The 24,765-nt window shown below is 37.5% G+C and overlaps 1 long non-coding RNA gene and 1 pseudogene across 2 annotated transcripts; both read right to left on the bottom strand.

Moving 5' to 3' along the window:
* Positions 1–212: 212 nt before the first annotated feature.
* On the bottom strand, positions 213–2,658 carry LOC147519964 (uncharacterized). Its single transcript, XR_015212387.1, has 3 exons — positions 2,425–2,658; positions 2,162–2,318; positions 213–1,000 (listed from the first exon to the last, which is right to left on the bottom strand). It is a non-coding gene; the product is annotated as an uncharacterized LOC147519964 (long non-coding RNA).
* An 11,790-nt stretch (positions 2,659–14,448) lies between these two features.
* Positions 14,449–16,628, bottom strand: LOC147519963 (uncharacterized; annotated as a pseudogene). Its single transcript, XR_015212386.1, has 5 exons — positions 15,927–16,628; positions 15,180–15,359; positions 14,968–15,063; positions 14,807–14,882; positions 14,449–14,700 (listed from the first exon to the last, which is right to left on the bottom strand). The product of XR_015212386.1 is annotated as an uncharacterized LOC147519963 (transcript).
* Between the last annotated feature and the right edge of the window lie 8,137 nt (positions 16,629–24,765).

Raw genomic sequence — 24,765 nt, 5'->3', positions numbered from 1 at the left:
TGGAAAAGGTGGACCATCCCATACTTTTCATTTCCTTTCTATCAAATTCCACTAAAACAACAGCAGCCTAGGTATCACAATTCACAAGATTATCGAAAACAATGTTATTGACTTCTTTAAATTTTCTTGCTTGTATGGCACCATTGCACTTCAAAGTTTAATATTCTATGAACATTCAATAACTTTGAAGTAAAAAAAAATCTTGCATCCAGTTTGAATTCAAAGAACGACTTTTGATTTTATTGTACTTTGTAGCGTCTTCACTTCCATTTAAATAATCGTATGGAGAACTAAACCCTTATAATGATGATGCCATGATGGCAATGATGATGGTACAAGCACATAACAGGAATTTAGGCCTAGTTAGTACTGAATGATGCAACAAGAGTACTGGGCACAAATCACCACATTTTGACCGACTTGATGAAAACCAGAGACTTCAAAACAACAGGAGAATGAATAAGTACGTTTTCCAGTTCCAGTCACCATCCGCACTACTTTACAGGCTACATGGGCACATCCAAAAGATTTAGTCATCCAAAGGCACCAATTCCTTTGAACATCTTACCAGAAATTCCATTAGTCCACTCATACATGGATCATTCAAAACGAGCTACAGTAAAGCAAAGAAATGTTTAGGCCATTGTTTCTTCATTTTCATAGTACATCAGGATCTTTCAAGACATTTCCCATCTAGCTGAAACAGTCAATCTCATATGCATGGACTCCGAAACTCTTAATTTATTTCAGTTGCCATAGCCTCGTTTACCTTCCATCCACAACAAAGCCCACACATCACAGCATTGGAATTCACTGTAATGCTGATTTCTCAGTTTCAACTCCCTCGCAAGTTAGTTACCAAAAAAAAACTCCCTCGCAAGTTCAATGTAGATTCCACAAAGCTATGGGGGCCCTAGAAGAAATGGAGAGATGTGGGCGTGTGCTCACAAGTCACAACAACAGGTCATCACAATTGTGTATGCGGGAAAACAAAGAAGACCTAATATTTAACAAGAAACAAAGAATCATAAACTATGCAATAAACATTTTCCATTTTTCTTACCATATACAAAAGCAAAGATCCATAAGTCCAGTTCTACAGGCTTCTTGTCAATTCCCCAAATCCCCACCCCCAACCTGAAAATAGCTAGAAAGCCATATTTTAAGTACCATTAACAGACAATATTAATTATGCATCATTGTACAAAACCTAAAAGGACAGTTCCGAACCGGTGAAGTTTTTAATTTGAATCAATCACATGTGCATCAGATCCAATAGTGATAGGAAAACTTGGATTAAGAAAAAGAAAAGGTGAAAATAGGATCTAATTAGAACAGAGGAACAACAAATAGAAAATGACACAGAAAAGTCAAAAGAGTTGTAAACGAGTGAACAAATTATTTTCGAAGGTGAGCTCATATTGAAAGCTGAGTCAGAAAGATCATATGAATGACCTGATAAAGCAATATGCACAGAATTATATTTGCTTAATTGTGGAAATCGGAAGTCCAAAAAAATTATGTGAATTGTATTCTTGGCACAGAAGTGTCACATATTAAATTTATTCCTCTCGCAAGTTGAAGTATGCAATGACCCTGAACATGTAAGGCCTTGTTAACAAACACCCAAAGAAGAAAGATATCTTTTCCACTTGAACTTGGGCAGAGCTCCCAATGCCCCATAGTAGAGAATCCCACTAAACCTCAAACAACAAAGATAAAATTATCCATAGAGATTGTGATTATGGCAAAATACTTTGAGAAGAATGCCAAAAACTTGTGAAGCAAGGCATTGCCATCAAATTTGCACCCGACATGGATTACAAAACGCTTCGAGAATTATTTGTGATGCAAAGACACAAAATTTGTGATGCAAGATCTGTCCAATTGCAAGGCAACCCCACATGGACTAAAATTTTAAAAAAAACCCAACCATGCACATTGCCACTGGATCAAACTACACACTTAACCTATCATTAAAGGCTGAGATGAGAAGCATTTCTGTTCTATGCATGTATAAAACTTTATCCCAATCACTGCTAGGTAAATATCACAATATTCCAATGGTCTCAAAGAATGAAACACTTCAAAATTAGGCATAGAGAAAGTTTACATATGACCATATATCAAAGAGGCCAATAAGTACGGATAACAGAATTACCTTTGCTTTTTAAATACCTCCGATCCATGTAATATTTTCAAAAAACCGAGCATTAACAACTTCCGCGCTAGCCATTTCTACAGCCACGATCAAAGTCTGAGGGTGCAAAATAATACTTTTCTGAAGACCCTCAATGTTATTAAACCTGAAAAAATTGCTGATGACGGATATAAAAGGTCAAAATCAAATAATGTAATTATTAAATGATATGATCATATGACCTAAAAAATTCTGAAATAAGAAAATATGAAAAGTTGCATCACCATTGAATGGTTCTTCACTTCTTCTTATCCAATATTGCGTTGCTAATTTACAAAAGACCGTCTTAGCTTCGAGATTTCACACAAAACCAGTTCGAGATTTTCTACCTTAAGTTAGGTTCAACGAATCACATGATTAGGGACAGTCTTAACTTTTAATAAAAGAAAACATTTTTTTTTTTTCAAATCAAAGTGTTGGTTTGAAGATTGAAGAAGTTATCATAACCCTGTTTGTCTTCTTTTATGCTCACGGGTGTGTTTTTTGCTTTTGTAGTTTTAGGATGAACTTACAGACTTCAAAACCTTCAGATTCAATAAAAAAAAAATCTAGAATGAACATTGAACACCCATGGAAAATAATAAAAGACTCGGAGACTAACTACAACTTCACAATAATAGGATTAAACAAATCCACTCTTGATATATATCTATAACTACACAAATAACTGAATGCCTCAACTGAGCAAAAACTAAATGTATAATTGTATATAGCTATCCTGTTTAAAAACACAAGTATGCATATTTGAGGAATACTTTTCTAGAAGTGGTGAATTTCACTGAATTGTCGTTTCAAAACCATTAGTATAACATTACCATACAAGTAAATGTCTCCCTAAGAAGAAGCGTAAAATCATTTAATAAAAAAGAGAGAAGGAAAATTAACAATACAAAAGAGTAATTTATTTACCATACAAGTAACGGTTTTACTAATCATTATTTTGAAATCACTTTTGGCTTACGAAAACCATTTTCAAAATACCTTCGTAAACAATGAAAATTTTCTACTGCCAAGTAAAACGAACGTGCGAGTATCCTCCTTACAGCCCAAGACACCCAGTAAGGAAATGTGAAGTTTTATTTTAAAAAATAAGAGAAACATCCCAAATCCACCAGAATAATAAGAGCTAAACAATACCAGAGAACAAACTTGAGAAGAAATGCCGCCAACAGCATCATATATGTGAACTTTTAGGCTGTGTTTGATAGCTCCATTTGCCATGGCAAATGCAAATAAATGGCACTATTCACTTGTTTGCCACTGTTTGATGTGTTTTTTGAGTTATGGCAAATTTTTTTTGGATTTGCCACAAATTGTTATTTGCTATGATTTTGGTGCCAAAATTTACTGTGGGGGAGGTGAGTAAATTTTGCCACGACAATTTTGTACACAAATTTGCCGTGATTTGCCACCAAAAAAAAAAAAAAAAAAAAAACCGATAACATTTCACTCTCTCCCCCTTTTTGGTTCGCAGTCTCTTCTCTCTCTCAATAATCTCTCTTCCTCTCTCACTCAACACTTTAAATAACAACAAGCTTATGAAATCTTACATAACACAAGATAAATTAGAACGAGTTTGTTTGATTTCTTGCTAGAAAGAGATGAGGGATCTTGGTCGATTATGATTCGAGTTATACCCATTTGGAAATTTCATTGAAGCATTGGATTTACTTGAAAAGATGGTGTGGGAAAGAGTGAGGCCAAATGAATTTGTCTTGGAGTGTCTCCTTAAGGCAAGTTGAACTTGGGGATGTCGTATTGGTAGGTGACTCCATGGGTTGTTGATGCAAAGTGGAATTGGATTAAAGGTAAGTATTAGAGTTTCACTTATGATAATGTATTCAAAATGTGGATTCTTGGATGATGCTTTCGGCAAGTTTTTGATGAGATTCGGTTTGTTTTAGGATGATGCTTTATTATGGAATACAATTATAAATGTATATGTCTTTCATGAGTGTTGGGCTTATTAAGGCATCTGCAGATAAGCAAAGTCAAGATGAGTCAAGAGAATGAAGTCAAGAGAAGCAAAGTCAAGATGAGTCAAGAGAATGAAGTCAAGACAAGTATGATTAGGCAATTTCGGCCAGATCTCGCGAACTGATTTTGTAACTGAATTAGGATTAGTATATAAACAGAGAATGTAACAGATTCATTTCCTTGAGAAATCAAAATCATTTTTCCATTGTGTTTTTTTATTTCATTTTGGTATCGAGACTAAAAATAAGCCTCCACGCGTAAACTCAATTCTCATTTTTCAATTTCAATCAATCAAGATGACAAGAACAAATCAAACCAATTTACCTTCATCAAATCCCAATTTAGCAATCAATGGAGTTGAAAATCAACCAATTCCTCAAATCAATGATCAAGTTAATGAAGTCAATCCTCAAATCAATGCCGATGCTCTCAATCCGGCTTCTTCTAATCGAAATCAAGATTCTATGAATAATTTCAATGTTACTGCACCATTTCTTCAAAATCATCATCAAGAACATAATTCTCACTTGAATTTCAATATGAATCAAGGGTTTCATCATCAACAACATCAAGATTCTTCACAATTCAATCAACATCATGGTTATTATGGTTCAATAATTTCAAATCAAAGCTCTAATTTCACAGGATTCAATGCTCCAATTGCTGTTCCACCGTCAACGAGCTCTTATTCATTTCAAAACATCGCAAACATGGTTCCTCTCAAGCTCAAACGTGAGAATTATTTGATGTGGAAGCAGTTATTCTTACCAGTATTGAACACTTATGATCTTATGGGTCTCATTGATGGTACTGATCTCGGTCCACCCAAATTTCTTACAAATAATAATGGAAATATTATGAATATTGTTAATTCCAATTATGTTGCTTGGATTAAAAGAGATCAAATGCTGTTAATTTGGATCAATACTACATTGTCGGAGGAAATTTTGCCTTATGTTGTGGGGTTACCAACTGCTAGAGATTTATGGATTACATTAGAAAAACGACTCAGTACAATTTCTGTAGCACATGTTATGCAATTAAAGAATCAGTTACAAGATTTGAAGAAAGGAGAATCATCCATGGTGAGTATCTTCAAAAGATAAAAGATTATCAGCGATAGTTTAGCAAAGATCGGGATCACCTGTGGTAGATTCTGACTTGATATATCATACTTTGAGAGGATTACCTGATGAATACAATTCATTTACCACATCTATTAGAACTAGATCAAACAATGATCCAATTCAGCCTGAGGAGTTACATGGGTTACTTCTAAATGAGGAAATTACAATTCTACAAAGAACTAGAGGATTTATCAATCTTTGCCGGATACATCAAGCCTTTGCAGCTTTCAATGTGTCAAAGCGAGGAGGAGCTTATAATTCAAATAGAGGAATTGGTAGAACTGGAAATGAGAGGTTATGGAAATGGTAGAGGTTATGGCAATGGTCAATATAAAAGAGGTTATTCCAATAATATTGGAAACAATTCAAGTTATCAAAATGGAGGAGGATATACTAATGGATATAATGGATATAATAATGGAAGTGGAGGAGGCTATAACAAAGGTTCACCAGACCAACGGGTCCTCAAGACCACAATGTCGGATCTGTAATAAATTTGGTCATATAGCTTTGGGTACATCCAATCGAATGAATCACGGCTTCATTGGTAGAATACCACACCGCCAAACTTGCCATGCTTGCAAGTTTCAATGATATTGAACCTCGGTTTAATGATTCTCGATTATCACGGTGCTCATCAAGATTCTCGTTTTACAATACTAATCAAGTTGGTTCTTATCAAGATAATGATTCATCCCAAAGATGACTTCATACCTTCACATCAAGCTTCCACTTCACGAGAAAAATGATTCATTACGGTATGCCGTCACGGAGCATCTAATCACCCTTATCGCGGATCTTAACAATCGGCTTCTCATTCAGATTATCAAGGCAAAGATAAAGTCTTTGGTTGGTAATGGACAAGGTTTGCCAATTCTTCATCTTGGTTCTACTTCTTTTCATACTTCGAGTTCTAAACATGTCTTTCATCTTAAAAATATTTTGCATGTTCCTACTATAAAACACAATCTCCTTAGTGTACATAAATTTGTCACGACAATCATTGTATGCTTATTTTACTCCCAATGCATTTTTGTCAAGGACATGGCATCGGGAGGATTCTTTTCAAGGACAAACTAAGAATGGTCTTTATCCTTTGCAATTTGTCATGCATCTCATCAGTTCATTCAGTCTCCAACTGCTTTCTTTTCAAATAAAGCATCAAGTTCAACTTGGCATAGTAGACTTGGACATCCTGCATCTCCTATTCTTCACAAGCTTGCTCAAACAAAGTGCATAGATGTTCAAAGTCAGTCTAGTAAATTTTCTTTTTGTAATGATTGTGTTGTAGGAAAGATTACAAAACAACCTTTTGTATCTTCAGTTTGTAAATCTACTATTCCCTTGCAATTGTTACATATGGATCTTTGGGGTCCATCTCGATAATTTCGGTCAATGGTAATAGATTTTTGCCACTATTGTTGATGATTATTCCAAGTATTGTTGGATTTTTCCTTTACAATATAAATCTCGGTTACATTACGTGTTTGAATCTTTTAAATCCTTTATAGAGAACTTTCTTTCTCATAAAGTCAAAATTGTCGATCGATAATGGAGGGAGAATTTGTGAGTGACCAACTTGAAAATTTTCTATATACCTCGAGGCATTGCTCATCAATTCACTTGTCCACATACTCGAGCAAAATGGAGTTGTGGAAAGAAAACTCTGAGCATATTTTGGATATGTCTAGAACTTTAATGTCGTGATCGGTATTCATTCAAAATCTTGGGTAGATCTTTTTCTCTATGATCCTACTACCTTATCAACGGACTTCCTTCTCTTTCTTTGTCTTTTGTCTCACCTTGGGAAAAGATTTTTCACAGAAAACCAAACTATTCAATACTTAAAACCTTTGGTTGTACTTGTTATCCATGGTTGAAACCTACACTCACAACAAATTAGAACTAAGATCTAAACCTTGTGTCTTCATTGGATATTCTTTAAACCATAAAGGTTACAAATGTCTACATATTGATTCTGGTAGGGTTTATATTTCAAGACATGTTGTTTTTAATGAACAAGAATTTCCTTTTAAATCAACAACTTCCACATCATCTCATGCTATTGACTTGTCTCAATTTGTTCTCAAAACACGTATCTCTTTTCCTACCATTTACGTATCTTCGCATACGAATTGAAGCCATCCCCTATTCCTACGATTTCCCCCTCGATTTCAATCTTCACTGTCAAAGTAACTTCATCTTCTATTGTTCCCTCTCAAACTCCTTGCAATGTGTCTAACACTCATCAGGATGCAAACAAGAGCTAAACAAGGTATATTCAAACCTAAAAGCTTTTCACACACCAAAACATCCTTTACCTCATGCTTTACATGTTACTCTTTTTCTGAAATTCCTCCTACTCCAACTTGTTTTCTCAAGCCATCAAACATTTCGATTGGAAAGATGCTATGGTCGATTGAATTTAATGCACTTATGAAAAATGGAACTTGGATCCTAGTACCCCCTTCAGCATTTCGAATATAGTTGACAATAAGTGGGTGTTTAGATTGGAAGCAAAGGGGTGATGGCACAATTGATAAACACAAGGCAAGGCTGGTTGCCAAAGGCTTCAATCAACAATATGGCTTTGATTATCTAGAGACTTTCGATTCCGTGGTGAAACCTACCACTATCGGACTTATTTTATCTCTTGCGGTCAATTTTAATTGGGAAATCGAGTGAGTTGGATGTTTCCAATGCCTTTCTTCATGGACATTTAAAGGAGCAAGTATACATGAAGCAGCCACAAGGGTTTGTTGATCCTATGAAACCACATTATGCGTGTCATTTGCTAAAATCCATTTATGGCCTCAAACGAGGCACCTAGAGCACGGTATGAAGAACTCTTTCAAGCATTGCTAGCTATTGGTTTTTACTACATCTGCGTGCAGATCATTCTTTGTTTATCAAGCAAGATATGAAGTCAGTCACTTATATCTTAGTATATGTAGATGATATACTAATTACTGGGAGTTCCAAAGCTGCTTATCTACAAGTCATAAGTCAATTGAGCTCTTCATTTGCCATGAAAGATTTAGGATTACTTCATTACTTCTTGGGATTGGAAGCGGTCGAGGGGATTCGGAGGATTTTCTTATGTCAGACCAAATACACCTATGATTTGCTCAGGAAAGCTAATATGATAGATTCCAAACCTGCACTAACTCCTTTCTCCTCTAGCTGCAAGTTGGATTCTCATTCAGGTGATATTCTTGCAGAACCTACAGTCTACAGGTCCTTAGTAGGTGCACTTCAATATTTGACATGGACCAGACCTGACATCTCCTTTGCTGTTAATCAAGTTTGTCAATTCATGCATTGTCCTAGATCTCATCATTTGGCAGTAGTTAAAAGAATTATCAGATATCTTAAAGGCACCATTGACTATGGAGTATGGTTTACAAGAAGTTCTGTTGGTATTCAAGCATACACTGATGCTGACTGGGCTGGTTGTCCTATGGATAGAAGGTCAATTACAGGGTTTTGTGTTTTTCTAGGGAATAATCTCCTTTCTTGGTCTGCAAAGAAGCAACATACAGTAGCTAGATCTAGCACTGAAACTGAATATAGGTCTCTAGCACATACAGCTGCAGAGATTTATTGGATATGCCTTCTGTTGCAAGATTTACATATTCCTTTATTAAAGCCTCCTCTTATTCATTGTGATAATATAAGTGCTATTGCATTGGCCAATAATCCTATCTTCCATGCCCGCACTAAGCATGTGGAGATAGATTACCATTACATAAGGGAGTTAGTTGTAAATAAAGTTGTTGATGTTCAATATTTATGTACAAAGGATCAATTTGGCGGATCTATTACTAAAAGGACTTTCTTCTCGAGATTTAGGTTGTTGTTATCCAAGCTTTCGGTGATCTCTAATCCCTTCGCTTGAAGGGGGTATTAAGGCATCCTGCAGAGAAGCAAAGTCAAGATGAGTCAAGAGAATGAAGTCAAGACAAGACAAATTTTTGACTTAAGATTCATCGGTGGGGTGGATTTTTTATGGCGAATTAGGATTAGTATATAAACGAGAGAATGTAACAGATTCATTTCCTTGAGAAATCAAAATCATTTTTCCATTGTGTTTTTTATTTCATTTGAAATTTTGAAGCCTTGAGTTTGTTTAGTGGCATGATTTCTTTAGGAACCATAGTGTGATAGCGATAATGAGAGCGTGTTTATGCTAGTATTGTTGGTGCTTGTTCTAACGCGAGAATAGATAAGTATGGGAAGATTGTTCATGGGAGGATTGTCAAGGATGGAATGTTGGATGCAACAATCATTGGAAACTCTCTTGTGACATTCTATACCAAATGTGGCAACACTCAATTAGCTAATCATGTTTTCATAGAATGCCAAGGAAAGATGTGGGTACGATGAGTTTATTTCCATCGCCTTTAGATTTGGGTGGGTGAATGTGTGTGTGTGGTGAGTGAGTGTGTGAGTTGTGTGATGTGGGTGGGTGTTGCGGTGGTGGGTGCGGTGGTGTCTTCTTTGTCTTTGTGTTGTCTTTGTTGTGTGTTGTCTGTTGTGTTGTTGCTATGTTGTGTTATCTTTGTCTTTGTGTTGTAATCGTGGTGATGTCTTGTGTGATGTGATGTCTTTGTGTGATGTGTTGTCTTTGTGTTCTTCGCCGTGTGATGTCTTTCTGTGTGTTCTGAAATTCTTTGTGTTCTTCTTCTTTTCTTCTTTGGATGGCAAGAATCTTCCGCTGCGTTCTTCTTCTTTGTTGTGTTGTTATTCTTTTGGTGAGTGTGGTGCTACGATGTTGCAGGTGCTAGTGGGTGGTGATAGGTGTTGAGTAGTGAGTGAGTGGTACTAGTGCAGTCCTTGATTGGTTATGGTACCACTAGCGATGGTACTAAATATTGGTTGGTGAAGAACTCTTGGAGAACTACATGGGGTGAGAATGGATACATAAGAATGCAACGTGATATTTACTGCCGCAGGGTATTTCTTGTATTGCGATGATGGCATTCTACCCAACTGTATAGTAAGAAATCCTTGAAAATATGGATCAAATTCCGTGGTCTGTGATTTGTGCTTTATGTTTACATTGTAACTACTGTATTTTAAATTTTTAAGTAATTAAGGTGTGTCCGTGTAAAGTAATATTTATGTATGTAAATGCCTCTATTATTACGCAATGTACATTGTACTAGACTTTTTTTTTACCGAAATGGAGATGCACGTTTATTCTAATATACACTTCGTAATGTATTTTAAACTTTTGAAGAAGATTTTGTTTTGGTCAATCTATATAAGTTCATTTTGGCTCTCATGTTTAAGGACTGAAAGTTGTGCAGGATTATTGTTGGTGAAACTATATACAAATAAAATAAATTTACAAATAAGAGTAGTTATAATTTTTAAATCTTAAATATTTTAAAAGCACAAAAAAATGAAAAAATGAAATATTTGCCGCGGCAAATTTGGATAATCAAACAGCAGCAAATGGTTGCAAATCAGGACAAATGATATTTACTACAGTTCATCAAACAGTGGCAAATTAAATTTGTTACAAGTTATTTGCAATTGTCACATAGCAAATTTGCCAGTGGTAAATGGTGACAAAATTTGCATTTGCCACAGCTCCTATCAAACATAGCCTTAGTACCTATCCTTCACTTTAAGTTAACCTCTAAACTACTCCCCGCAATGCGAAGATCTAGTGATCAGGCTCTCTCTGTGTAAGTGAGACTCAACATTCCTTCCTGAGCCTTGCTAAATAAATAAATTTTGTAAGTTTTAAAGTCCACCACACAGATACATTTTACATTCAACGCCACTGAATAAGACAAAATATATAAAAACGGAAATAAGGGAATGTGTCGAGGTGAAAAGGAAAAGGAAATCATGTAGTAGCAGTTTAGTCGGTTATCAAGTAAGATACTTCTTATAATGAATTTTGGCATGCCATGTCAACCCGAGTCACAACATATTTAAAAGGAATGAAAACTAAAGCGTAAAATTGAGCAAACAAGTGATTAGGTACGAAACATTAAGATTAATGTAGAAGATGTCTTAACGAGCATAGATGTTTAGAATATAAAAATTTTGTATATTACAACAATATGTACATTTATTATGGTAGGTGAAGAACAAGGGGTTTCTTCCCTCAAATTTCAATCCTGATTACAAAATGTAACACAGTAACACAATAAGAGCGGTAAATAAAAGTACCTATGCATGCACAATAACAAGGGTGAATAAATATAAAACAGCATTTCGCAAAAAGAAACTAAGTTTATAATTTAAAAGAAAATGAGTTATGAAACTAACATAGCACAAAAAACACAACTTAATTGATTGATATATATTCAATATTCCCCCAAGCAATCAAACAGTCCATATTATCCCATTCAAATACAGTATTAGTTGGGGAGGACTTGGTCAAACTTGAGAGAATGAGAACCTCCACCATCCAGAGAAAGCATTTAGAACCTACAGCTTCATAATTCTGATGATGGTTTGGGTCTTTAGAGTGGGAGTGGTAACCCCTATATGGCTATAGGTGATCTGTGTGACTAAAGGAGGGAAATGCCAGTATAAAGGGCTTGTGATGATTTCTGAAAGTTAAGAAAATCTACAACATATAACTCATTGAGGACAACAATTTCAGAGTTCATTTACCAACAGTTAGATAAGGAAGACTAACACTAAGAGTTGATTTACGAACAATTTCAAAGTTGATAAGAAGATGTAAATTTAAATTACACAGAAAAGAGATTCTCATTGTAGATGTTGGTTATTTTGGGACTACGAACGCTAAGAAATGAAATGTCACAATATTTTTTTTATACATGCCGAAGTGATGGAAAACAAAGAATATCTTTTACATACCCACCTAGTTTGTCAACGTTTTTTGAAATGATATAACAGAAGATGTTTTTCTGCAGTGCACAAAAACTATCCTCGGAAAAATTTGTATAATCATTGGGTTTATACTAATGAACAAAAACAAAAAAACCTGAGCAACGAACTTATCAACCGAATTGAAACTCTTCCTATGAATGTACTAGAAAACAGAACTAGATTGTGCAATGATGAGACTGAACAAGAATGCTTACCTAAAATGTATGATCCCCTTTTGAACGGACCCTTCGTGGAACAATAAAAAAATTGGATTCACACCCAAGCATAAATGATTCTTTAATAAGCTCAATAAAAGATTCCATAAAAACTCTTTGTATAAATAAATTTTATGATATCCTTCCCTCTACTGATTATCGAGAATTTGAAAAAAAAATTGATACATTTGATGTAGAGTCATTATTACCAAGCATTGAACATTTATTGAACTCAATAAGTGAATTTGATGAGGAATCAACTCCTAATTCTAATTTAAAAGGACTTTTTTTTATTTTCAGAACAAGGAAGATTTTATTCTAAAAAAAACTGAAGAAGAGTCAACCAAGGATTGTGGTATTCGTTCACGAAAAACCAAACTTTTAATCATTTTTAATGATAACAATATAAATAAAAATACAAATGTGGATTCTACTATTAATCATGATCCAGTAGACGAGGTGGCTTTGATACGCTATTCACAACAATCGGATTTTCGTCGAGATCTAATCAAGGGATCGATGCGTGCTCAAAGACATAAAACAGTTATTTGGGACCTGTTTCAAACAACTGTGCATTCTCCACTTTTTTTGGACAGAATATACGAAACTTTTTCTTTTTCTTTTTATTTTTATATTTCCATAATGTTTATTTTTAGGAATTGGGTGGGGAAAGGGGTGGAATTCAAAATTTTGAATTCAGAAGAGGCGAAAGCAAAGAATAATAAAAATGAGGAGAAAAAAAAAGAGAATGAACGTATAACAATAGCAGAAACTTGGGATATTGTTCTATTTGCTCAAGCAATAAGGGGTTCTTTGTTAGTAATTCAATCGTTTTTTAGAAAAAATATAATATTGCCCTTATTGATAATAGCCAAAAATATTGTTGGATAGGAAATGACTGCACTCTTCTTGGGATAAGAGTTGACTACGTATCAAGTTTCTCGGGGTAAACTTGAATCAAGCCTTACGTAGTTCATCTCTCTCTATTTATAGATGTGTGATTGAACCGTTATGGATTGCATATCCACCTTGTGTGCTATCTTGGTGATTCGTCATTAATGTGATATTACAAAGTTAACGTTTCCTTGATTGTGGTGTTGATTGAGCTCCAAGATTGTGTTAGTTGATATCTTTCCATGAATGGTTGTAACTGCTGCTAGTGACGACTTGGATGCTGGGTCGTTGGTACGATCTGATGTTGTGGGACGAGCTAAAGTAAGACGTCCTACCATGTTGACACGTGCTCTGTAGTGTAGAACGGAGGGTACTTACACACACTACAAGAAACAGGGTCTTTAGCGACAAAAATAAACGTCGCTAAATATTGATAAAACGTCGCCCATGATATTTAGTGACGATTTTTAGAGTGTTTCCACATCGTAGCCAATGATATAGTCGGCAATTATATAGAGCTGCGCTTTTTTAACGTCGCTAAATGTGGCACCTTCAGCGATGATGGTAACTGTCGCCATTGTCCGAATTTCGTCGCTAATTTATTTTTGCGTTCTCAATACAATAACGTCGCAAAAGGTGAATGTTTTGCGACGTTTTCCAAATTGTCGATAATGAGGCCTTACTTAGCAACGTTTCTATCGTCGGTAAATGCCCAAAAAATTTGAAAAATTTAGTATAATTGGCGACGTTTTGATCATCGTTACAAGTCCAAAAAATTTGAAAAATTGGTGTTATTAACAACGTTTTTATCGTCATCAAAGGTCTAAAATATTTGAATTTTTAGTGTTTTTAGCGACATTGTTATCGTCGTCAAAAGTCTAAAATATTTAAATTTTGAGTGTTTGAGCGACGTTTTTATCATCGTCAAAGCTCTAAAATATTTGAATTTTTAGTGTTTTAAACAACGTTCTAATCGTCGCTAGAGATATGAGACTATTTTCATTACTAATATTGTTGTTAATTTTGCACCATTTGTACAATTTTCACCTGTCCCCCCTCCCATCCAATTACCATTCAACAAATAAACCTAAAATAAAAAGACTAGAACATCAATTATTTAATAATATGTAATACACAACAAAATTTCAATAAATAAAAATGAGTCAATCCACTCAATTAGAAATTAAAGAGAGTTGCATCATCCCCTTTTATAATTTTTTTTTTTCCTAAAGTCATCTTAATAAAAGTATTAACTTAAACAAACACAATTCTAAACATCCCTCAAGTAAGTTCTTGAATGAAACCGTCTTCACAAAAAAATTAAAAATTGACCAATAGCATTTAGATTCATCGGAAGCCTCTTGCAATTCTTTATCACCATTTCTTCACAAAAAATAATACCACTTCTCTTTTGACGTAAGATTATCTGCACATTAAGATGTTAACCATTAGATCACCCAAAAAAAAATGTGAAACCAAAAATATAATAGTTTCGTCACGTCAAAATGAAAATCCAGTGAACATGTCTATACCTCAGGACCAACCCCATTAGCTCGAGAAGCTCCATAAAGTGAACTAAGCTCTTCAGCAGAAACTTGGTTTCCATACCTGGAGACAAAGTTTAAGAATTAACCGACATTATTAACTAGATAGCAAACGAGCAAGATGAATGGAAAGTAAAATATATTCTCACCTTACAGCGTCACAAAGAGATAAATTCGAAGATGATTCAGATGAAGCTAAAATGTAGTAGGCTGGTAACCCGAGAGAAAAAGGAGGGTAATGACACCTATCTTCATCAAAGAAAGCCATGCAGTATAAATCAGATTATTGGAATATAAATGTGCAATCTCTTGCACTTACGTAGCTAAATAGAAGACGGGTATCTGTTAGAAGAAAACCTACCTCAGTCACTGTGCAACCTAGCTCTTCCAAATGTGCAGCAGCTGCTTAAATTGTGGATGCTACTCCAACATCAACACCATCTACAAGGGTTTCACGGATCACCCCAACCCTTAGCCCCTTTAGAGGTTTAGATTCCAAAGATTCTGTTGGTACTAACTGAGATGCAAGATTCAGTACCTCCTGAAAAATGAAACAATCTGTCACAAAGAAGAATGTCATTCACCCATATATTAAAATCTAATCTATTGTACATACTCAGAGACTTAACAAAACAGGCTCAAAATTTCAATAAACAAGTTAGGCTGTAGAAGGATTTTTTTTTTTTTTTAGAATGTTAAGGTGCCAAATTCTCATTAAATAAATAAATTACTGCCTCTAGATATACAAAAAGATGAGAAATTAGGATCCACCTCCACCCATCTTACATCACCCCAGTACCCCACCCCACCCCAAAAGGAATCAAACCCTACTTTTTTCCTCATTGGAGGAAAAAAACAAAACCAAGTGGGGAATGTTTCTATAGATGATTCTCTATTAACCTGCTATAGAATAACATGTGCACCCACCTGTGGCAAGATCTAGACCACATATCAGACACCACTACCAACCCAACCTCTGACCACTTAACTCCACACCACCACCCATTACAACTTTTTATGATTTTTCAACCCAACCAGAAAACAAGGCCTGAAAACCAAAGGGTTAGAAGAAAGAACAGCTTCGTACTCTTTTGGATTATGAACCCACCATCACTTGTGTCTGTGTTAATTCCAGTTCCTGAAGGACCTAGACCAGATCCACCCATCCCTCCTCCAATAATTCCAGTTGGTGAAGGAAAACATGTTCCTCCTGTCCCAGTTCCAGTTCCTGTTCCAATCCCCCCAGTCCCAGTTCTGTACCAGTCCCAGTTCCCGGAGGAGTTGTTCCAGTTCCTGTTCCTGTTCCTGGGGCGGTTCCAGTACTTGGAGTAGTTCCTGCAGAACCGGCAGAAGATGGAAAAGTACAAGTACCACTACTTGGATCAGTAGCAGTAACAGTGGCAGCTCCACTAAAATCACAAGTTCCAGGACCTTGACCCTTCCTTTGGAAATAGCTGTTAACAGCATAACTGCAGTGAGCTCTAACAGTGTTTGGTTGGAAACAACTTCCACTTTGAAGGACTGGATTGCAGTCAGCTCCAGCTCCACAAGCATAATCCAAAGCCTTTTGACAAGCTGAATCACTTGCATCACTTCTACACACACAATAATTTGCATATGTCAAGAAAAGTTACCTGAATAGCTAGACATGGCCAAGATAAGCACAACAAGAACTAAAACAGCCATGGTTAGTTGGAAGCTTGGAACAAGATTAGGAGAAAAGAGAGAAGATATTGAGTGGTTTTTTGCTACCAGAAACTAGGGGAAAGAAAGAGTGGAAAGTAAGTTTTTGCAGCTAGGTGGAGAGAAATAAGAGAAGGATTGTTACACACACATAAAGTCAACAAGATTCTCAGGCAAAGACCTCAAGAAAAAATGAGAAAACTTACACGCTTACTGCTAGTAGCATCAAATATGTCGTGACCAGAAATTGCTTCAAGAAGAATTGCAGTGTCAGCAACAGAACTAAAGCATCCAATTACATCTAATGATGACGCATATGCCATGAGTCCAAACCTTGAGACACGTCCATAGGTTGGTTTTATTCCCCACAACACCACAAAATGATGTTGGCTGCCTAACAGGAAAAAGACGTGCGTGGTGTCTTTTATGCTCAATCACAAATGTTACAGGAGGAAAGTAGCCCTCTTCCAGAGAATTGAAGCACAAGCCTAGATAAGAAACAATGATTCATATTACTCATAGACCTTCTAAATAGAGTCCAACTCATAGAGTAGGACCTGGCTAAACTGTCCTTCACTAACACTATGCCAGAGATAAATAAGCCACATCCCCAACAATAAGAATCAGTAGGTAAAGTAACTTCAGCGTCGTCTGGAATAAGGCAAAACACATAGTTTTCATATGAAACCTACTTCCAAGTTTGCGAGCTGTATTATAAACTACTTCGCATTGTAGCCAAGTCATATGCAATTCATGCATGTAAATAGAGTAATCTTATTTCATCGTATACTAGGAGTAGATGCAGCACTTAGAGTACATTTTAAATTGACTTGATGCTATTCAGCTATACTTCTAAGAACTCGTTGAAAACGTATCACAATTGAAAAAAAAAATCTCCTATTAAGATGTAATCAGGTTGGGACAATACAGTTAACTGACCACAAGTAACCTCACAACAGAAACAACATAGTATAAACCAATTACAACATTTTCATGTTTTGCAATTGTGCCCTAAATTTCCAAAAAATCGGTAATAATAAACATTTTGCTTCTTCAAGACCAATTCCTTTATCTTGATGTCGATGACATTCAATCTCTCTACTTCAAGCTCAGTCTAATAACTAATATATCGAAAAGTGACAGAATACATTAACTACGAAGTCTAATTAATTTCGAAATTAGAATTGAGTTGACAAACAAATGAAGAGATTAAAATAAAAATGAAAACTTCTGGAGACTTCTGAAACTCTTTGCAGAATCCACATCTGAATTTGTGAACCAAAAGTATGGGTTCATGAAAAAGTAAAACTCCATAAAAAGCGAGAACCATTTCTGAATAACGAGGTGAGAGAGGAGAGAAAGAGGCGTGCTTTCCGGTTGCTTTGAGAGAACCGTTGGAGCGGCGGTGTTGTTTTCTTTCTTGAGAGAGGCGGCGGTGAGAGAGGAGAGATGGTGGTGGTTTGTTTCCTTAGATTTTAGGTCTTTTTCTTTATTTTATTTTTCTTGTTTTTTATGTGGCGGGGTATACTATTTTTACATTTTCTTTTTGATTCAAATTATTTCGTTATACTACCAAAAAAGCGAAGAAAGGCGAATACAAAATCCCAGCGATCTAAATGATTTTTATGAATGGGTGCGAAAGTTTTAACGAACGAAATTTTGGTCCCAAAACCATAAGATTCGCCATGATGTGTAAAAACCACACCAATGACTACGTTTTTAAATGTAAGCCTTATGTCAAAAGATTTTTTGCCGGCGCTCATTACGTCGCTGAAAACTAACTCTCAATTTTATTATTTTACAAAATTTGGATTATGACTTTTGACGACATTAAAAACGTTGCCAGACATTGGTTTTAAACACTGTGACAAAAGTTTACTTGTGACGCTTCTAAACGTCGCCAAAGGAAATCATTACCTACGTTTTTCCAGCGTCGCTAAAACTTTTGTCGCTAAAAAACCAGTTTGTTGTAGTGACAGCCCCCTTTATTTTTTATTCGTTAATTGGACAGCTGTTGCGTGGAAGGAGAATGGTTAAAAAGTAAAGTAAGACGTCCTAACAGCTGTTTTGTTTTGAATTTAGGTTTCGAAAAATGTGCGAGAACTGTTGGGCTAGATTCGTGGGCCCGGAGTTACGGCGATTTGTGGGAGAGTAATGATTTAGGTTTTGGGAACACGAAACGCTTTGATTGTCTCGAGGTGTTTGGCCAGTTGAGGGTTTTTTTTACTTGTAAAAGCTTTTTGTTTGTTTACTTTTCAACCAAAGGAAAAAAAAAAAAAAAAAAATCCAGAGCGAAAGAAAAGAAAAGAAAGCAAAAAAAAAAAAACTTCTCATCCCTAGCCATCAGGTTCGTGTTTTTAACTTTAGAAATTTGAGTTTTCCTTCTTTCTTTGATTGTGTAATGTCTATGACTAGTGATAGTTTTAGTGGTGAGGTTGAAGTTGGTAAATAGAGAGAGAGAACGGTAAGTGACGAAGAAGTTGAGGATAGGGTTTGTAGTGGTGATGAGGCTTTGTTGTCTTCTTTGTTGGAGATGGTGGATGAGAGGAAGCCTAAGTCGGTGGATTGTTATGCCACTTTGAGGAAGGAGTTTGGTTGGGTGAAATCCGATCTGTCTGTGTACGATCTGGTTAGGGAGAAGAAAGTAGTTGTTTGTTATGGGCAGTTGAAGGCTGGGATGAGACTGCCTTTTTCCCGTCTTACTGTGGAGGTTTTGAACTTTTTGGAGAAATCCCCCTGTCAACTCGTGGGGAACAATTAGAGAATTCTCCATGTGTTAGATTTGTTGAATGACAGGGGCTACAACATCTGTTTAAGCGATGTGACGGAGCACTTTGTTGTGAGGAGGTCGGAAACTGTGAACTTTAGTTTTCATGTTTATAAGGGGAAGTCTCTTGTTATTATGGGGGTGAGTAAGGAGGAATGTGGGCGTAAGCCGTTATTGGCTGTAGGTAGATATTGCTCGCCTTGTTTGGAGATTGATAAACGTGTTATCTCGTGGTAGGTTGTTAGTTGTAGGTCGTAATGTGTGTGTTTTAAATTATAATTTGGACGTTCTAATTTATTTGGGTTGTTTTTGTAGAGATTACAATCCATTTTCGTACGAAGAACGGTGTTATTGAAAGGTTTGCTTGTTTGATTTTGGAGGATAAGCAGGCTTTGTTGGGGGAGGTTGTGCATTACTTTTAAAGTGGGAGAAGAAAAAAATCAAGTAAGAAGAGGTACGGAGCAAAAGGCTAGGGCTCGCAAGGTAGTGGTTGAATTTTCTGATTCTAGCTCAGAATCTGCCATGGAGAGGGAGAGTCAAAAGAAAGCACCTGTTTCTGGAATGAAAAGGAGTGGAGGTGCTGGTGACAGCCGTTCTGGTAGAGCTAGGACGTCTGGTGGGGTCGCTGAACACCGTTCTGGCGTGGTGAGGGTGGCTGGAAGGGTGACGCCTTCCAGACGTCCTGAGTTGGGTGACACAAATTATTTGTTATCCCAACGTTTTGAGTTGGGTGATGCAAATAGTTTGGCACCCCAGCGTTCCGAGCTAGGGGATGGAGGGTGCTCTGCGTCCAACCGCTTCTCCTCTGGTGATGCAGATCGTTATGTATCCAACTGTTTCTCCTCACGGAGATCGCGGGTCTTTGGAAATCTTGGTGGTGCTGCGGTGGCGATCTTTGGTGGGGAGGGTGATGCTCCCACTTCGTTCCGGAAGCCTAATATAAAAAGGCGTTCTGAAGTGGTTGAGTCGGATGGGGCTAAGAAGGCCCAAATCCGAAACCGAAGACCGATGGTTGTTGGGCGTCGTTCGATCTTGGTCGGGTTCATCTGAAGAGGATGAACCTAATTGATTCGGCTATTGATGCTGGGGTGGCTAAGGCCCGTGGAAAGAAGAAAGTTGGTAAGGCTGAGCTTGTTGCTGAGCAGGGCAAGGGGTCAGGAAGTATGGACCCAAGTAAGAAGAGTGACAGTGTTGTCCTTGATAGAATGGTTACGTATGAGGACCCTTATAGTTTGTTGCCGAAGTTTGTTATGAATGGTGACTGTAGCTTCAAGTCCCCTTTGGTTGGTGGGGGCGTTATTGGAGTATTGTGCTTGCCGAGGGATATAGCGCAAAATTTGGATAATAAGGGCCTGGAAGTGAACTTGGTGAAGATAGAACGGTCGTTGTGCTATGTGAGTATTCTTCCATTCTGAGCTTGCTCCTTTTGGTTCTTGTTGATTTTGATCCACTCTAATGTCTATATTTGTTATCTTGTTTGCTAGGTTCTGGCAATGTATAGGAAGCTGAAGGATATGGCGTCTATCTCCAACCGTTACAAGAAAGAATTTGGATGTCGACAAGCAAAACTTGTAGGCGGTGGTGAACAACAAGTGGAGAGAACGGAAGTTGCAGGGCTGATGCATCAAGTGCAACAATTGGGTGGTAAAGTGGCTCTGTTGCAACCCGCTCTGGATTCTCGCAAAATTTGGAGGTTCAAAGAATGGGTCGATGAGTGCAAAGAGGCAGCTCCATTGTTGAACGAATTTGTGAGGCGTGATATAACGACTTGGTGGACCGCGGTGGAAGTGGCGGCGTTTACGTCTTGATGGATGATTATATTGAGGCATTGGATAAGTATGATCGCCTTTAAAATGTCTATTGAAAGTGGGGGGAATAAATGTTCCGCTGCGGATCTTTGAGTGTAGATGCTAGTAGACCATCTGATCTGCCATCTGACCAAGTCGTTGTGCCACCGGTTGCTCCAGCTGTTCCTTCTGTTGTTTCTGGTTTGGATGTTTATGAAGTTGTTGTTGATCAAGTTACCGGTCTTGGTGTTATAGAGGGTGGTGATCTGGACCCTTTGAATGTGGATAATATTTCTTGTGTGAATTGATTATGAACGTCTTGTGTTTGTTCTTGGGTTGGGAGGTCTTTGAACAATATTTAAACAGCTCTTTGTTCTTGATATTGATACAATATTATTTTTGATGGGGATATTGAGGTCGTTTTCCCGGGATAACCTGGGGGCCTCGATATCTAACCGATTTTGTAATTAGGAAAATTTAAATTACTTATTTGTTGAAGTCGGCTTGAAGTATGCATGTGATTGCTTTTGTTTTTACTGATTTGTTGTTTGACGACCTGTGCTGTGTAGTACTAGTCCTGATGGACTACTTGACTTTGTTAGGTCGTCTTTTGTCACAGGTCGTAGATCATTTGAGTACGACCTGATGCATTTGCGTAGTTGGCACCTAAGCTTCGTCTTGTCCCTAGGTGTAAGCCTTGATTCGTTCCTTTTGGGAGAACTTCTGATTGATATAATTAGCCTTTGAGTGGCCATTATATTTGAGTCTATCTTAAACCCTTTGTGAGGTCATAAGTTGACTTGGGGTCCTTTTGGGGGTCCCCTAGATTGAATTTGTCTGATAATTGGCATTTGAGTGGCAATTACAGTTGAACCATACCTAACCCTAGCGTTGGTGTTAAGTTGGTTTAGGGTCCTTTTGGGGGACCTTGATTTGAATTGATTGAAAATTAACCACTACGTGGCTGTTGTTGTTGAGTCATTCTGAACTCCGTCTTTGATATCCGACCTGACATTGTGATGTTTTAGGTCGGGCTACGTAGTGTGAAATGCAAGGTGCTCATGTAATGCAAAAATGATAGCTGCACTCAAAATATTGATGAGATTTCATTCATATTGACTTATGTACTTGAAGAAAAACTTATTGATAAAAGCACTTGAGGAGAGCTGTATTCCAAGGTCGGGGAAGCCTATCACCGAGCAAGGTTTTGATCCAATATGCGCCATTTCCAACGACTTTGTCAACAATGTAAGGGCCCTCCCATGTTGGGTTAAGCTTGGCTGGTGCTAAAGTCTTTTTGAGGACTAGGTCGCCAGCTTGGAAATATCTTGGGACGACCTTCTTGTTGTAAGAATGCTGGATTGTTTTGTGGTACCGAGCTAAGGATATTGCGGCAGTTTCTCTACGTTCTTCTAGGAGATCAACTTCTTTTGCCAAGATATTGTCATTGACTCCTGATTCAACAATGTCATAAAGATGTTGTTCCGAAGCAAAGTGTGAAAGGAAACTCATTTGTACTGGATCTAGTTGTTGTTCTGTATGCCCATAGAATGTTTTTGAGTTGCTCTGGCCATTGGTTTTTCTTGCTCTCCAGCTTCTTTTGGAGGTTTTCTTTGATGGCCTTGTTGGTGGCCTCTGCTTGGTCATTGTTTTGTGCATATCTAGGTGAAGAAAATGCTTAAGTGATGCGCCATTTTTGTAGAAAATCCTTAACTTGTGTGCTAGCAAATTGTGTTCCGTTGTTCATGACTAGGGTGTGGGGTAGACCAAATCTAGTGATGATATTAGTCCAAATGAAGTTAATTACGTTGACTTCCTTAACTTGGACTAGTGGTATTGCTTCAACCCACTTGGTGAAGTAATCTGTGGCTACTATGACGTATTTGAGCCCTGATTTCTTTTGTGGGATGAACGGTCTCATAATGTCTAGCCCCCACATGTGGAACGGCCATGGGCTAGCTATGTTAATCAATTCCCTTGCTGGACTTAGGTGATTGTTGCCAAAAGTTTGACATTAGAGGCATTTAAGAACGTACCTTTTTGCCTCGATATGCATGCCTGGCCAATAATACCCTTGGGTGATTGCTTTGTATGCCAGTGATCTTGCTCCTGCGTGGTTGCCACATTCACCTTTGTGGATTTCGTCGAAAATGAGTTGTCCCTCCTTTGGAGTTATGCACCTTAGGATGGGTCCTTCTGTTGATTTGCGGAACAGTCTTCCTTTGATCACTATGTATCTTGGGGATCGGAATTGTATTGCACGAGCATGCTTTGTTTCTGATGGGATCTCACCATGTAAGATGAACTTGAGGAATGGGCCCATCCAAGATTGATTGATCTCTTCTTCGGATAAGGGCTCAAAATCTGTGAGGTTGTTGATATTTTCTTTCTGGTAAGCAGGTCATTCCAGAATGTCAATATAGACTGTGGTCGGACATGCCTCTTATGTTTTGGAGGCTAGGAAAGCCAAGTTGTCTGCATGTCTGTTGTCCTCTCGAGGAATATGGTCTAAAGAGAATGTTTTGAACGAGCTGATTATGTCATAAACGACTTGAGCATACTTTGCCAAGTTTGCTCCGTTCATGACATATTCTTTGGTGATCTGCTTGACGATTAGCTGGGAATCGCTGTAAACTTTAAGCTTTGAGACTTGTAGTTGTTGTGCCATTCAGAGGCCTGTGATCAATACTTCATATTCTGCTTCGTTGTTGGACGTTGCGAAATCGATTTTGATTGATTTCTGTAGTTGGGCTCCCTCTGGTGAAGTTAATACAACCCCTAGTCCACTACCACTGTTATTGCATGCGCCATCTACGTGGAGGTGCCATATGTCTGAGGTGGCTTGGTGATGGAGTGAAGTGATTGGCTCGGGTTCCCAGTTGATGTCTTCGACAGGGAAATCTGCCAAGAAATCAACATCGACCTGGCCTTTGTGAGACGTTCTGGGAACGAACGCGATATGATATTCTCCGAGTTTTTCAGCCTATTTGGCCATGCGGGTTGTTTTGTTGTTAGAACTCAATACCTGTTTAATGGGTACGTCAGTGATGACCTTGATGTTGTAAGATTGGAAGTAAGGTAGGAACTTCCGAGCTGAGTAGAGTAAAGAAAGCATTGCTTTCTCCATCGAAGAGTAGTGCTTTTCTGCATCTGCCAACATCTTGCTGGTGAAGTAGACCGGCTTTTCGACTCCATCATGCTCGCAAAAGAGAACTGAGCTGATTGTGAAGTCGGTAGTTGCAAGGTATATCCCTAGTGTTTCTCCTTCTTCTGGTTTGGGTAGGACGGGTGGAGTTGATAAATAGGCTTTCAGGTCGATGAAGGCTTTATGGCACTCGTCTGTCCAAGTGAATGTTGCTCCCTTTTTGAGTATTTGTAGGAATGGTCTGCATTTGTCAGATGCTCTTGAGATGAACCTGTTGAAGGCTAAAACCATGCCAGATAACTTGTGGATTTGTTGCTTTGTGGTTGGTTCTGGCATTTTAAGGAGAGCTCGTATCTATTTTGGGTTTGCTTTAATGCGTCTTTGTGAGACGATGTAACCTAAGAATTTCCCTGAGGCTACTCCAAATACGCATTTGGCTAGGTTGAGCTTCATCTTATTTTGGCGAAGTCGTTCAAAAGCCTCTTGTAGGTGGGAGATGTGATCACCTGCCTTTTCGCTTTTGACCACCATGTCGTCTATGTAGACCTCCATAGTGTCTCCTAGT

This window comes from Coptis chinensis, chromosome 2 (assembly GCF_015680905.1).
Source record: "Coptis chinensis isolate HL-2020 chromosome 2, ASM1568090v1, whole genome shotgun sequence".
In the NCBI taxonomy this organism is placed as follows: Eukaryota; Viridiplantae; Streptophyta; class Magnoliopsida; order Ranunculales; family Ranunculaceae; genus Coptis; species Coptis chinensis.
The sequence above is the reverse complement of the archived record's forward strand: the minus strand, read 5'-3'. Positions and strand labels throughout refer to the sequence as shown.